This window comes from Chlorocebus sabaeus, chromosome 1 (assembly GCF_047675955.1).
Source record: "Chlorocebus sabaeus isolate Y175 chromosome 1, mChlSab1.0.hap1, whole genome shotgun sequence".
In the NCBI taxonomy this organism is placed as follows: Eukaryota; Metazoa; Chordata; class Mammalia; order Primates; family Cercopithecidae; genus Chlorocebus; species Chlorocebus sabaeus.
The window spans coordinates 65,204,209-65,218,912 of record NC_132904.1 but is presented as its reverse complement, the minus strand read 5'-3'; positions in this window follow the sequence as shown (position 1 = coordinate 65,218,912).

Below are 14,704 nucleotides of genomic sequence, written 5' to 3'. Positions count from 1 at the left end.
ACTGGGCAACGTAGAGTAAGCTTTAACTCTCTGAAATGAATGCACATGTCAGACAGCAGCTTCTTGGAACGATTTTTCTGGGTTTTATTTCAGGATATTTCACTTTTCGCTATAGTTGTCCATGATCTCTGAAATATTACTTTTTCAGTTTTACAGGAACAGTGTTCAAACACTACCTTATGAGAAAAGAGGTATAACTCCCTTAGTGGAATGCACACATCACAAAGAAGTTTCTCAGAAAACTCCTATCCAGTTTTTATCTGAAGATCTCTCCTTTTTCACCATAGGCCTGAATGTGCGTCCAAATGTCCCTTTGCAGATCGGTCCATGATGGAGTTTCCAAAATGCCTAATACAAGGAAAGTTGTATCTATGTGAGATGAATAAACATATCTATCACAAAGTAGTTTCACAGAAAGCTTCTTTCCAGGTTTTGTCTGAGAATATTTCCTTTTTCACCATAGCTGTCCATATACTCCCGAATGTCCCCTGGTAGCTTTTTCTCCAAAAGGGATTCCCCATTCCTTTGTGAGAGAAAAGTATAACTCTGTGAGTGGAATGCACAATTCACAAAACAGTCACTCGGAAATCTTCTCTCCAGTTTTTATCTGAAGATATTTCCATTTTCACTGTAAGCCTCAAAGCACTCCCGAGTATCTCTTAGCTGACTAAACTAAAACAGAGTTAGAATACTGCTCAATGAAAACAGAAGCTTAACTGTGTGAGTGAAATTCACATGACACAGAACAGTTTCACAGAAAGTTTCCTTCTGGTTTTTATCGGAGGGTCTTTCTTTTTCAGCATATTCTTAAGAGTGTTCACAAATGTCTTTTCTCAGGTTTCACAGAAAGAGTGATTTGAAACTGCTCAATCCAAAGAATGATTTAATTCTATGAGCTGAATACACACATGGCACAGCAGTTGCTCAGAAAGCTTGTCTCCAGTTTTCAATGGAAACATTTCCTTGCTCACCACAGGTCTCCAGTCGCCACTTAATATTCTTTCGCACAATCCTTAAAGACAGACTTTCCAAACTGGGAAACGTAGAGTAAGCTTTAACTCTCTGAAATGAATGCACACGTCAGAAAGCAGTTTCTTGGAATGCTTCTTTCTGGGTTTTATTTCAGGATATTTCAGTTTTTGCCAGTCTTCCATGCGCTCCGAAATACTACTTTTTTGGTTTTATAGGAACAGTGTTCAAACACTGCCTTATGAGAAAAGAGGTATAACCTGCATACTGTAAAGGAAGCTTTATCTATGTGAGGTGAATATATATATCACAGAGCACTTTCACAGAATGCTTCTTTCCTGTTTTTGTCTGAGGCTATTTCCCTTTTCACAATAGGCATCAATATGCTCCCGGATATCCCTTGATAAATTTTTCCCCAAAGGGATTTCCCTGATGCTGTATGAGAAGAGAGGTATAACACTGTAAGTGGAATGCACACGTCATGAAGCAGTTCCTCAGAAAGCTTCTCTCCAGTTTCTATTTGAACATGTTTCCTTTTTCACCGTAAGCCTCAAAGTGCTCCCGAAAATCCCTGCGCACGGTAAACATTAACAGTGTTGGAAAACTGCTCAATGAAAAGAGATGCTTAACTGTGTGAGTGGAATTCACACAACACAGAGCAGTTTCACAGAAAGCTTCCTTCTATTTTTTTTCTGAAGATATTTCAATTTTCACCATAGTCCTGAATGTGCTCCTGAATGCCCTTCATGGATCCATCCACGACAGAGATTCGAAGCTGTGTAATGTAAATAAAGCTTTATCTATGTGAGATGAATAAATGTAGCAAAAAGCAGGTTCACAGAAAACTTCTTTCCAGTTTTTATCTGAATATATTTCCTTTTTCACCATAGTTCTGAATGTGCTCCCAAATGTCCCTTCACGGATCCGTCCATAACAGAGTTTCCAAACTTCGTAATGTAAAGAAAGCTTTAACTATGTGACATGAATTCACATATCACCAAGCAGTTTCACAGAAAACTTCTTTCCAGTTTTTGTCTGAGGCTATTTCCCTTTTCACAGTAGGTGTCAATATGCTCCCCAATATCCCTTCATATCTATTTCTCCAAAAGGGTTTCCCTGATGCTATATAAGAAGAGAGATGTAACACTGTGAGTGGAATATGCACATCACAAAGCAGTTGCTCAGACAGCTTCTCTCCAGTTTTCATCGGAAGACTTTTCCTTGCTCACCACAGGCCTCTCAGCGCCACTTAGTTTCCCTCGCAGATTCCTCAAAGACAGAGTTTCCAAACTGGGCAACGTAGAGTAATCTTTAACTCTGTGAAATGAAGGCAGATATCAGAGAGCAGTTTCTTGGAACGCTTCTGTCTGGGTTTTATTTGAGGACATTTCACTTTCCGCCATAGTCTTGAAGGTGCTAAAAAATATCACATTTTCGGTTTTACAGTAACAGAGTTCAAACACTGCCTTATGAGAAAATAGGTATAACTCCCTGACTGGAATGCACACATCAGAAAGCAGTTTCTGAGAAAGCTTCTCTCCAATTTTTATCTACAGATATTTCCATTTTCACCATAGGCCTGAATGTGCTCCTGAATGTCCCTTCGCAGATACGTCCATGATGGAGTTTACAAACTGTGTAATATAAAAAAAGTTTTATCTATGTGATATGAATAATCATATCTATCACAAAGTAGTTTCTCAGAAATATTCTTTCCAGTTTTTGTCTGAAGACCTTACCTTTTTCCCCATAGTCCTGAACGTGCGCCCGAATGTCCCTTTATGGATAGGTCCATGACAGAGTTTCCAAGCTGTGTAATGTAAAGAAAGCTTTATCTATGTGAGATGTGTACGCATAGCACAGAGCAGTTTCACAAAAAGCTTCGTTTCAGTTTTTGTCTGAGGCTATTTCCCTTTTCACCATAGGCATCAATATGCTCCCAGTTATCCCTTGGTACCTTTTTCTCCAAAAAGGTTGTCCGATTCTGTATAAGAAGAAAGGTATAATTCTGTGAGTGGAATGCACACGTCACAAAGCAGATCCTCAGAACGCTTCTCTCCAGCTTCTATCTGAAGATATTTTCGTTTTCACCATAAGCCTCAAAGCGCCCCTAAATACCCCTTACAAGAGTAATCTATAACAGTATTAGAATACTGCTCAATGAAAACAGAAGCTTAACTGTATGAGTGGAATTCACACAACACAGAACAGTTACACAGAATGCTTCCTTCTGGTTTTTATCTGAGGGTCTTTCTTTTTCAGCATATTCTTAAGAGCGTTCCCAAATGTCCTTTCTCAGGTTTCACAGAAACAGTGATTTCTACCTGCTCAAACCAAAGAATGATTTAACTCTATGAGATGAATACACACATCACAAAGCAGTTGCTCACGAAACTTCTCTCCATTTTTAAACAGAAGACATTTCCTTGCTCAACAGAGGCCTCCATGCGCCACTTACTACCCCTTTGCAGATTCCACAAAGACAGAGTTTCCAAACCGGGCAAAGTACAGTCAGCTTGAACTGTGTGAAATGAATGCAAATATCAGAGAGCAGATTCTTGGAATGCTCTTTTGGGGTTTTATCTGAGGATATTACACTTTTCTCCATAATCTTCATTGTGCTCCAAAATATCACTTTTTCCGTTTTGCAGGAAGAGTGTTCAAACACTTCCTTATGAGAAAAGAGGTATAACTCTCTGAGTGGAATGCACACATCACAAAGCAGTTTCTCAGAAAACTTCTCTCCGGTTTTTATGTGAAGATATTTCCTTTTTCACCATAGGCCTGAATTTGCTCTTGAGTGTCCATTCATGGATCTGTCCATGATGGAGTTTCCCAACTGTGTAATATAAGGAAAGTTTTATCTATGTGAGATGAGTAAACATATCTATCACAAAGCATTTACAGAGAAAGCTACTTTTCAGTTTTTGCCTGAGGATATTTCCTTTTTCACTGTAGCCCTCCATAGAGTGAATGTCCCTTGATAGCTCTTTCTCCAAAAGGGATTTCCCAATCCTCTATGAGAAAAATGGTATAACTCTTTGAGTGGAATGCACACCCCACAAAACAGCTCCACGGAATGCTTCTCTCCTGTTTCAATCTCAAGATATTTTCGTTTTCACCATAAGCCTCAAAGTGCTCCAGAATATCCCTTTGCAGACTAAACATAAACAATTTTAGAAAACTGCTCAATGAAAAGAGAAGCTTAACGAGGGAGAGAAATTCACTCGACACATAGCAGTTTCACTGAAAACTTCCTTCTGGTTTTCATCTGAGGATATTTCTTTCTCCATATTCTAAAAAGCGTTCCCAAATGTCCTTCCTTAGATTCCACAGAAACAGTGATTTCAAACTGCTCAGTCCAAAGTATAGTTTAACTCTATGAGATGAATACACACATTAGAAAGCTGTTGCTCAGAAAGCTTCTCTTCAGTTTTCATCAGAAGACTTTTCCTTGCTCACCACAGGCCTCTCGGTGCCACTTAGTTTCCCTTCGCAGATTCCTCAAAGACAGAGTTTCCAAACTGGGCAACGTAGAGTAATCTTTAACTCTGTGAAATGAAGGCAGATATCAGAGAGCAGTTTCTTGGAACGCTTCTGTTTGGGTTTTATTTGAGAATATTTCACTTTCTACCATAGTCTTCTAGGTGCTACAAAATATCAGTTTTTCGGTTTTACAGGAACAGAGTTCAAACACTGCCTTATGAGAAAATACGTATAACTCCCTGAGTGGAATGCACACATCAGAAAGCAGTTTCTGAGAAAGCTTCTCTCCAGTTTTTATCTACAGATATTTCCTTTTTCACCATAGGCCTGAATGTGCTCCCGAATGTCCCTTCACAATACGTCCGTGATGAAGTTTACTAACTGCGTAATATAAAGAAAGTTTTATCTATGTAATATGAATAAACATACCTATCACAAAACACTTTCACAGAAATCTCCTTTCCAGTTTTTTTCTGAGGACCTTTCCTTTTTCACCATAGTCCTGAATGTGCTCTCGAATGTCCCTTTATGGATCGGTCCATGACAGAGTTTCCAAGCTGTGTAATGTAAAGAAAGCTTTATCTATGTGAGATGAGTACACAGAGCATGGAGCAGTTTTACACAAAGCTTCTTTCCAGTTTTTGTCTGAGGCTATTTCCCTTTTCACCATAGGCCTCAATACGCTCCCCATTATCCCCTGGTACCTTTTTCTCAAAAAGGGTTTCTCTGATGCTATATGAGAAGAAAGGTAAAATTCTGTGAGTGGAATGCAGGTGTCACAAAGCAGCTCCTCAGAAATCTCTCCAGTTTCCATATGAAGATATTTCCGTTTTCACCATAAGCCTCAAAGCACTCCCAAATATCACTTAGAAGACTAATCTAAAACAGTGTTGGAATACTGCTCAATGAAAACAGAAGATTAACTGGATGAGTGGAATTCATATGACACAGAGCAGTATGACAGAATGCCTCCTCCTGGTTTTTATCTGAGGGTCTTCCTTTTTCAGCATATTCTTAAGAGCATTCCCAAATGTCCTTTCTCAGGTTCCACAGAAACAGTGATTTCAACCTGCTCAATCCAAAGAACGATTTAACTCTAAGAGATGAATACACACATCACAAAGCAGTTGCTCACAAAATTTCTCTCCATTTTTCAACAGAAGACATTTCCTTGCTCAACAGAGGCCTCCGGGTTCCACTTATTACCCCTTCGCTGCAGGGGCCTTTGAAAACAGTATGCTGAGAATAGATAGGGCTCAAGGAGAGTATCTCCAATTGAACTTTTAATGAACTCCCGTAGGCGCCAAGAAGGTGGGCAGATAAGGAAGAGCATAGAAACAAGGAACAGAGTAGAAGGTTACATGTGGGAAAAGAAAGTTTGTTTTGCATTGCATTCTTTCTGCTGATGTGGGGTTTATGGAGTATAAATAAAGTGAGGCAGAGGCTCTGAGTGCGGCCGCCATGTTCTCTGTGTGTCTTTGTCTTTTGTGTGTTCTTTCATTCTCCTCCACCCCCAGCACGGACCCCAGCAGGTGGCGCAGCGAGCAGGGTCAGCATGGGTGAGTAGGGGAGAAAAAGAAGGGGAACCCCCTAGGAGCGGGTAAGGCTTGGATATTGTTAAGGGGAACCTTCTTAAGCTTTCATTATGGGAATTCCATCTCTCTGGCCTCAGAATATTTATGGCTGTTTCAAGGACTGTTGCTGTCTATAGGAGTAGAAGTGAAAGAAAAAGACTTTGAAGCGATTGTTTGCCCATGTTGAACAACATTGTTACTGGTTTCAGTATCAGACTAAAGTGCAGCTGAATCGGAGAAAATGGTTACAGGTAGTAAAATCTCTGCTTAGAGCTCTCCAGTTAGGGGATATTATGCCTCTAAAATTGTGGACCTTGTGTAACTCTATCACTCAGTCATTAGAGTTACTTGAGACTGATTCAGAGTGTGGTAATGTAGCCACAGGAACAAAGGTATCTGGTATCTGAGGACTTGGGATAAAATAAATCTGAAGTGGAGCCCATTTGTGCCAGGGTAGCAAAAGGGGGAGAAGAGAAAAAGCCAGCTCCTCCTTCTTCTAAGGGAAATTCTGACATGTAGTGTATTATGGAAAGGCTTCAACAAATATTACAGATACATTCTTCTAATTCACCTTTGCGAGCTTTCCCTGTTTCTTTTCCTTCTGCCCTGTTAAAAGAGGATTTTCCAGTGCCTCCAACCCCCCGGCTTCCTTATCTTTACCTTTGTTTGGCAAAGTTTTCTCAGTGCCTTGCCCGCCATTGGGGGAGGGAGAAAAGGAAAAGATTAAAAAAAAATTTAAGGAGCTGGATCTGTTTCCAATTATTTGTGCTTCTTTTGCTCCTAATGCTCAGTTTTCAAATGGTGGCAATAATGTCCAATTTAATGCCTTACAAATTAAATTTTTAAAAGAAATGAAAGCTGCCATTTCTAACTATAGACCCCTATCCTTGGTCTTCTTGATATTTTTTCATCAGAAAAATTGATAATTCCTGTAGACTGGAAGACTTTGGGGAAGGCTTTTCTTGATCGTTCTCAGTGGTTACAATTGCACAGCTGGTAAATGAACAAAGTGCATGTACAGGCTAGAAAAAATGTTATGTGTGATCCCCCAGGACCCACTGAGGAACAAACCTAGACATTTCAAAATAGAATGTCATAAAATTTGAACACTTTTATCCCTCAAGGCAGAAAGCTGCCTTCAGAGGTGTACAAATGTTGTGGTAAAGGTTGACATTGGACAAATAAATGTCGTTCCAAAACTGATAAAAGTGGAAATTTACTGTCTCCTCTCCTGTCTCCACAGGCTTGGGGCCCCAACAATTTATGTCACCAGGTCTGAAAATGTAGTTGGTTTATCAGTCTTTACAAATGAGAAATATAAGAAAGGAAAAGAATGCACAAACTAACTAGGTTTTTTGTAATGAATCACTAAACTAGTCAAAGGACACACACAAAAAATACAAGATCAGCATTACTCTGAGGGATGTGAGATTGTGGTTCTGCACTTGTTACATTAAAGAGCTAAAATAAATAGACATAATATTAACAATAATGACAGTAATAATAGCTATAGTACACTGAGTACTTACTATGTGTCTACTACTGCGAAAAAATCTTCACTTGCATTTAGTTCTTCCAATATCCCTTTAAGACTGACAAATTTTATAATTATTACCATTTTGTAGACAGGAAAACAGAGTTAAGACAGTTTTATAAATGTATCCAAGGTCATATAGCTATTATATTTTGAAAATATGACTTTCTGTCCCCAGAGCTTACATGCTTAACCCTTTCCTCTAGACTGCTCTATAAAGTACAAAAATGGTAGTCACCCTCCTTGGAATAATCAGAGGAAAGAAAAATCAATAACTAAGTAAAAGTTGTATCTCAGCACCAGATCCAATCTGAATTTCAAGTATCCATTTAACCTTGGATAGCATCAATGTGTTTTGAAAACCAAAATCCGTTGAGTATTTTGTGGTCCACTATCTTTTACAAAGCAGATACTCTATTGAATAGTAAGCTATGAATTGAATGTCTGTACCTGTAATCACTTTATTTGTTTACTAATATTTGTTATTGACTGAATCTGCATACAATACCCAGTGAGCATGGCCTACAACATCAAGGAATAAATTCAAGTCCTCCTTAAGGATCCCACACCTTACCCCAGTTTCTCAGCCTTATGCGGCAACTAAGCAGAGCGCCGCTGCTGACTTAGCTATTACTCAGCCTTATACTTTGTCTCCTAATAGAGGAGTATATAAATTAGCTATTAGAGCGTGTGGCCCTTTGCCAAAAGGACATGATGTTACTAATAAAATTCTTATTATGGTTCAAGTCTTACAATTTATACGCCTAGAGGCAGGGGAACGTATTCTCAATAGGGAGGGTTTGGTAGCACAGAAAAAAACTGTTTTTTGGGAAACTTTAATTTCTAATCAAAAGCCCTTATGTTCATTGCACATTAATGAAATAGTTTTTAAAGGGTTAATTGATACGGGGGTGAATATGTCTATTATTTGTTTAAATTAGTGGCCTATACAATGGGATAAAAGACAAGTTTCAGTTATACTCACTAGCTTGGGTGCTGCTTCTGTGGTTTATCAAGACGTAGAACCTTTAACCTGTGTCAGTCCTAAAGGTCAACAAGGTCAAGTGTTTTTTTAATATTGTTCCTATCAATATTAATTTTTGGGAACAAGATCTTTCACAACAATTTGCTGCTTTTTTAAACATTCTTCATATTTCCTCAGCTGCCAAAAATATGATGTTCAAAATGGGCTACGATCCTTTAAACTCATAGCCACCACTCCTATTTAAGTGAAACAGTGACCATTATCTAAAGAAATACTTAGGACTCTAAAAGAGTAAGTCAAAAAACAAATGGCCGAGAGGAATATAAAGCCACGTATTTCTGCATGGAATTCCCATCTTTGTCTTGTCTTAAAACTATAAATGTTTACATTAAACCTAGGAAAAGTTTACAGCCTGGTCTTCCTAATCCTGCCCTTATCCTACAAAGTTAAAAATTAATGATCATGATCTCAAAAAATGTTTTTTCTCTGTTCCATTACAACCTCAAGATTGTAAAAAGTTTGCCTTTATTATTCCTAAATATAATAATGAACAACCCATTCAAAAATATCAGCAGAAGCTTCTTCCTCAGGGTATACTTAATAGCCCTACTATATGTCAAAAATTCGTGTATAGGGCTTTAAATCCTGTAAAAAATCAGTTTCCAACTGTGTTAATTTATCATTGTATGGATCTTCTCTGTCCCTGTTTTTAATAATTCTCAGCCACTTTCTCGATATCAATGGAAAGTTTTACCTCAAGGTATGTTAAACAGCCCTACCTTGTGTCAAGAACTTGTCCTTTTGCATCATTACAAACTCAACTTTCTTTCTATTCACTTAATATTGCCCCAGAAAAAATTCAACTGGATTTTTCTATTCAATATTTAGGTTATACCTTAGGAGCACAAAATATTCAACACCCAATAAAACTCAAATTCGACGTGATCATTTCAAAATATTAAATGACTTTCAAAAGATATGTCCTGTTTTAGAAATATAACATCCTTTTTCTCTTCTAGAAGGAGACAGTCACTTGGACAACTCACGCCATTTAACTCCTTTGGCTTTACAGGAACTCCAGCTTGTAGAAGAGCAACTTCAAAAGGCCCATTTATATTATCTCCTTCCCAATGTTCCCCTTTCCTTTTGTTTATTTCATACTTTACATTCTCCCACAGGAATGATTCATCAAACTGATCGGCCACTAGGATGGATCTTTTTGTCCAATAAAGTATCTAAATGCTTGGCTACTTATATCGATCATTTAGCTGAACTGATCATCAAAGGACGGCATCACTGTCAATAACTTTGGGGACGAGATCCTTCCTTAATTATCTCTCAATTCACTCATAGTCAGATTACTTATCTTCTTGCAACTTCTGATTCTTGACAAGTTGCTTGTGCTTCATTTGTTGGTCAATTTTCTACCCAATATCCTAAGTCTCCGATCTTTTCATTTTTTAGACAACATTCTGTGTTGCCTTTCTCACCAATTTCTTTGATGCTAGTAGCAATGGTAAGGCTGGATGTTGGAGTGTTTATCAATCTCAAGTTACAGTTTATCCTTATCCCTTGGTGCAACAGGGAGAATTGTTTGCTATTCTCATGGTCTTACTTGATTTCCCTACTACTTGTTGTAACATTGTTAGTGATTCTCAATACACCATTTATGTTACTTCTTATATTTCTCAGACCACTTTACCTCTTTGTGCTACTTATTCTCTTCAGAAACTCTTTTCTTTGTTATCCTTTATTTTGAGCCAACGTCGAGCTCCTTTATTCATCACTCATCTTTGTTCTCATTCTCAACTTTCTGGACCATTAGTTCATGGTAATACTCAGATTGATTTGCTTTTAATCGGCCACCTACATGCTGCAGAACAAAAATATACTCTACATCACTCTAATAGTTCTGGCCTTCAATGACAGTTTCATTTAACTCATAAACAAACTCGTTCTCTTATTGGAGCTTGTCCTTCCTGTGCTCCTTTGAGCATTCCATCCTTCCATCCTGGGGTTAATCCACGAGATGTCCCTTCTTTTGGACGATTAAAATGTTCATCATACCATTGATACCTTTTCTCATTTCTGTTATTACTCATCTCTTAGCTTGTTTCGCCATCATGGGCATTCCTCTTATACTTAAAACTAATAATGCCCCTGCCTATGTCTCTCATAAATTACAAGTTTTCTTACAGCAATACAATATTCAACATATCACCGGTATCCCAGGCAACAGTCAAGGTCAAGCCATCATTAAGCATGCAAATTTAACCTTAAAAGCTCAACTGCTAAAACAAAAAAAAAAGGGGGAAATAAGCCCCCCAAAAAACCAGATTTTTTTGGAAGGTTAACCTTTTTACCTTAATTTTTTTGATTTTGAAGGTTCTTTTTACTTTAATTTTTTTGAATCAATGGAGAGAATTGCAAGACTCCGCTGTTGTAACCCATATTTCCTCACCTCCCTCGGTGATGTGCCTCAGCGGGGGACTTATTTCCGTTAGTGAGGCTTTGTATGAATATTGGACTTATATTCCCTTTCCACTCTTGTATCAGGGAGTCGCCTGGGGGGAGGCAGAAATTAAGGTTTTCACCAATGACACTATTTGGATGCCATCCCCCTATATGGACAAGGACAATATAGAACGGGAAATGGGAATCATAAACAGCACATACAAATTTGGAGTGGAAGGACTTCCAATATGCATGGGAAATAGTCCACATTGTCTCCGAAAATCTCATGAAGCTTGGGCTGTTCCCTATAATTATAGTCATGTGGCTGCTAATACTATTATTATTGTAACTAGAAGCTTTTAATATAATCATACTGTATATAGTAATGAAACTATTCCTAGTTCTTTACCTTTTTGTCCTATCCCAGAGGTTTCTCCTAATATTGAGGTGCTGGAGTGGCAACAATGTCGGGGAACTAAACTCCAGATTTTATTAGAATACAATGAGATGCAAATAACTGATTGGAGTGTACATAGTGATTTTCAAACAAAATTTAGTCACATACCTTTGAAATGGCACCGGGTAAATAAAAGTATTGCTGCTAACAATAATGAAACCTTGGTATGGCATGAAGGAGGCCTAAGTACAGGCGATGCCATCAGCATTTTTGTGGGGAATATGTCCCTTAATATTTTTAACCCGAATAACTCCTTTCATATTCAGTTATATCGAAATACCTCCTGATATATTATTGCTTGTGTCCGTAAGCCCTACCTATTATTAGCGGGGAATTTGACATGGGATAATGATATGAGGATTGTTAATTGTACAGATACGTGTACATTTTTGTCTTGCCTCAATCATTCCTGGTGGCACAACTTTACTGGGGATATTTATATCCTCAGGGCTCATAAGGAAATTTGGCTACCTGTTAACCATACGCGACTGTGGGGGGCATCTCCTCTTGAGACTTATATTTGGACTTCTCTCCAGTGAACCCGCTGTGCCCTTGGACCTATAATTGCCTCAGTGATGAGCCTTGTCACCATCGTCTCCACTGCGGCCATAGCAGGGCTCGCTCTATATCAAAGCATACAAAATGCTGAATTTGTGCAGCAATGGCACGAGCAGTCTCACCGGTTATGGCTTCAACAACGAAACATTGATTCTCAACTTGCTGAAAGATTGGACAACATGGAGCAAGCATTGACATGGCTTGGAGATCAGCTCACTGTACTCAGTACTCGGATAACATGACAATGTGATTGGAACTCCACTCAATTTTGTGTAACACCTGTGTCTTTTAACATCTCTCAAAATTGGACTGTAATCCGAAAATTATTAATAGGCCATAAAAATATTAGTTTGGACATCCAAGAGCTCACTTAGAACATTTCTGAAGCATTTCGACAACAATTACATGTGTTGTCTGGAACCGTAACCCTGTAGGAGCTGGGTCAGTGCCTTGCTGCCTTTAACCCATGGACCCAGATGAAAACATGGATTTCTACAATCTCTGGAAGTATACTGCTTTGGGCACTTGGATTGGGTCTACTTCTTTTGGTGATTCGATGCTCCCTCCGTCGCCTCCAAAAACAAAAGAAAACACAGGAACAAATATGGGCTACCTTTTTAGGATTGAGGCAAAACAAAAAAAAGGGGGGGGGGGAATGCAGGGACCTTTGAAAACAGTATGCTGAGAATAGATAGGGCTCAAGGACAGTATCTCCAATTGAACTTTTAATGAACTCCCGTAGGCGCCAAGAAGGTGGGCAGATAAGGAAGAGCATAGAAACAAGGAACAGAGTAGAAGGTTACATGTGGGAAAAGAAAGTTTGTTTTGCATTGCATTCTTTCTGCTGACGTGGGGTTTATGGAGTATAAATAAAGTGAGGCGGAGGCTCTGAGTGCGGCCGCCATGTTCTCTGTGTGTCTTTGTCTTTTGTGTGTTCTTTCATTCTCCACCACCCCCGGCACAGACCCCAGCACTTCGCAGATTCCTCAAAGACAGAGTTTCCAAACTGGGCAATGTAGAGTAAGCTTTAGCTCTGTGAAATAAATGCACATATCACAGAGCACATTCTTGGAATGCTCCTTTCTCGGTTTTATTTGATTATATTTCGCTTTTCACCATAGTCTTCAAGGCACTATGAAATATCACGTTTTCAGTTTTACAGGAACAGTGTTCAAACACTGCCTTATAGAAAAAGAGGTATAACTCCCTGAGTGGAATGCACACATCATAAAGAAGTTCACAGAAAGCTTCTTTCCAGTTTTCCTCTGAGGATATTTCCCTTTTCACCGTAGGCATCAAGATGCTCCCGAATATCACTTGGTACCTTTTCCTCCAAAGGGGTTTCCCCAATGCGGTATGGGAAGAGAGGTATAACATTGTGAGTGGAATGCACACGTCACAAAGCAGTTTCTAAGAAAACTTCTCTCCAGTTTCTATCTGAACATATTTCCTTTTTCACCATAAGACTCCAAGCACTCCTGAATATCCCTTCCCATGCTAAACATAAACAGGATTATAAAACTGCCCAATGAAAAGAGAGGCTTAACTCAGAGAGAATTAAGACGACACAGAGCAGTTTCACAGAATGCTTCATTCCAGATTTTACCTGAGGATACTTCTTTCTCCATATTCTAGTGAGCGTTCTCAAATGTCCTTCCTCAGATTTCACAGAAACAGGGACTTCAAACTGCTCAATCCAAAGAATGATTTAACTCTATGAGAGGAATAAAAACATCACAAAGCAGTTACTCAGAAATCTTCTCTCCAATTTTCAACGGAAGACATTTCTTTGCTTGCCACAGGCCTCCAGTCCCCTTAATATCCCTTCACAGAATCCTCAAAGACAGACTTTCAAAACTGGGAAATGTAGAGTAAACTTTAACACTGTGAAATGAATGGACATGTCAGAGAGCAGTTTCTTGGGATGCTTCTTTCTGGGTTTTATTTACTAACATTTCACTTTTCGCCATAGCCTTAAATGTGCTCTGAATATCACTTATTTAGTTTTACAGGAAAAGTTTTCAAACAGTGCCTTATGAGAAAAAAGGTATAACTCCCTGAGTGGAATGCACACATCACCAAGCAGTTTCACAGAAAGCTTCTCTCCAGTTTTTATCTGATGATATTTTCTTTTATTATTATTATTATTATTATTATACTTTGAGTTCTAGGGTACATGTGCATAACGTGCAGGTTTGTTACATATGTATACTTGTGCCATGTTGGTGTGCTGCACCCATCAACTCGTCAGCACCCATCAACTCGTCATTTACATCAGGTATAACTCCCAATGCAATCCCTCCCCCCTCCCCACTCCCCACGAGAGGCCCCAGTGTGTGATGCTCCCCTTTCCGAGTCCAAGTGATCTCATTGTTCAGTTCTCACCTATGAGTGAGAACATGTGGTGTTTGGTTTTCTGTTCTTGTGATAGTTTGCTAAGAATGATGGTTTCCAGCTGCATCCATGTCCCTACAAAGGACACAAATTCATCCTTTTTTATGACTGCATAGTATTCCATGGTGTATATGTGCCACATTTTCTTAATCCAGTCTGTCACAGATGGACATTTTATCATAGGCCCAAAGGTGATCCTGAATATCCCCTCGTGGATCCGTACATGATGGAGTTTCCAAGCTGCATAATGTAAATAAAACTTTGACTATGTGAGATGAATACACATATCACAG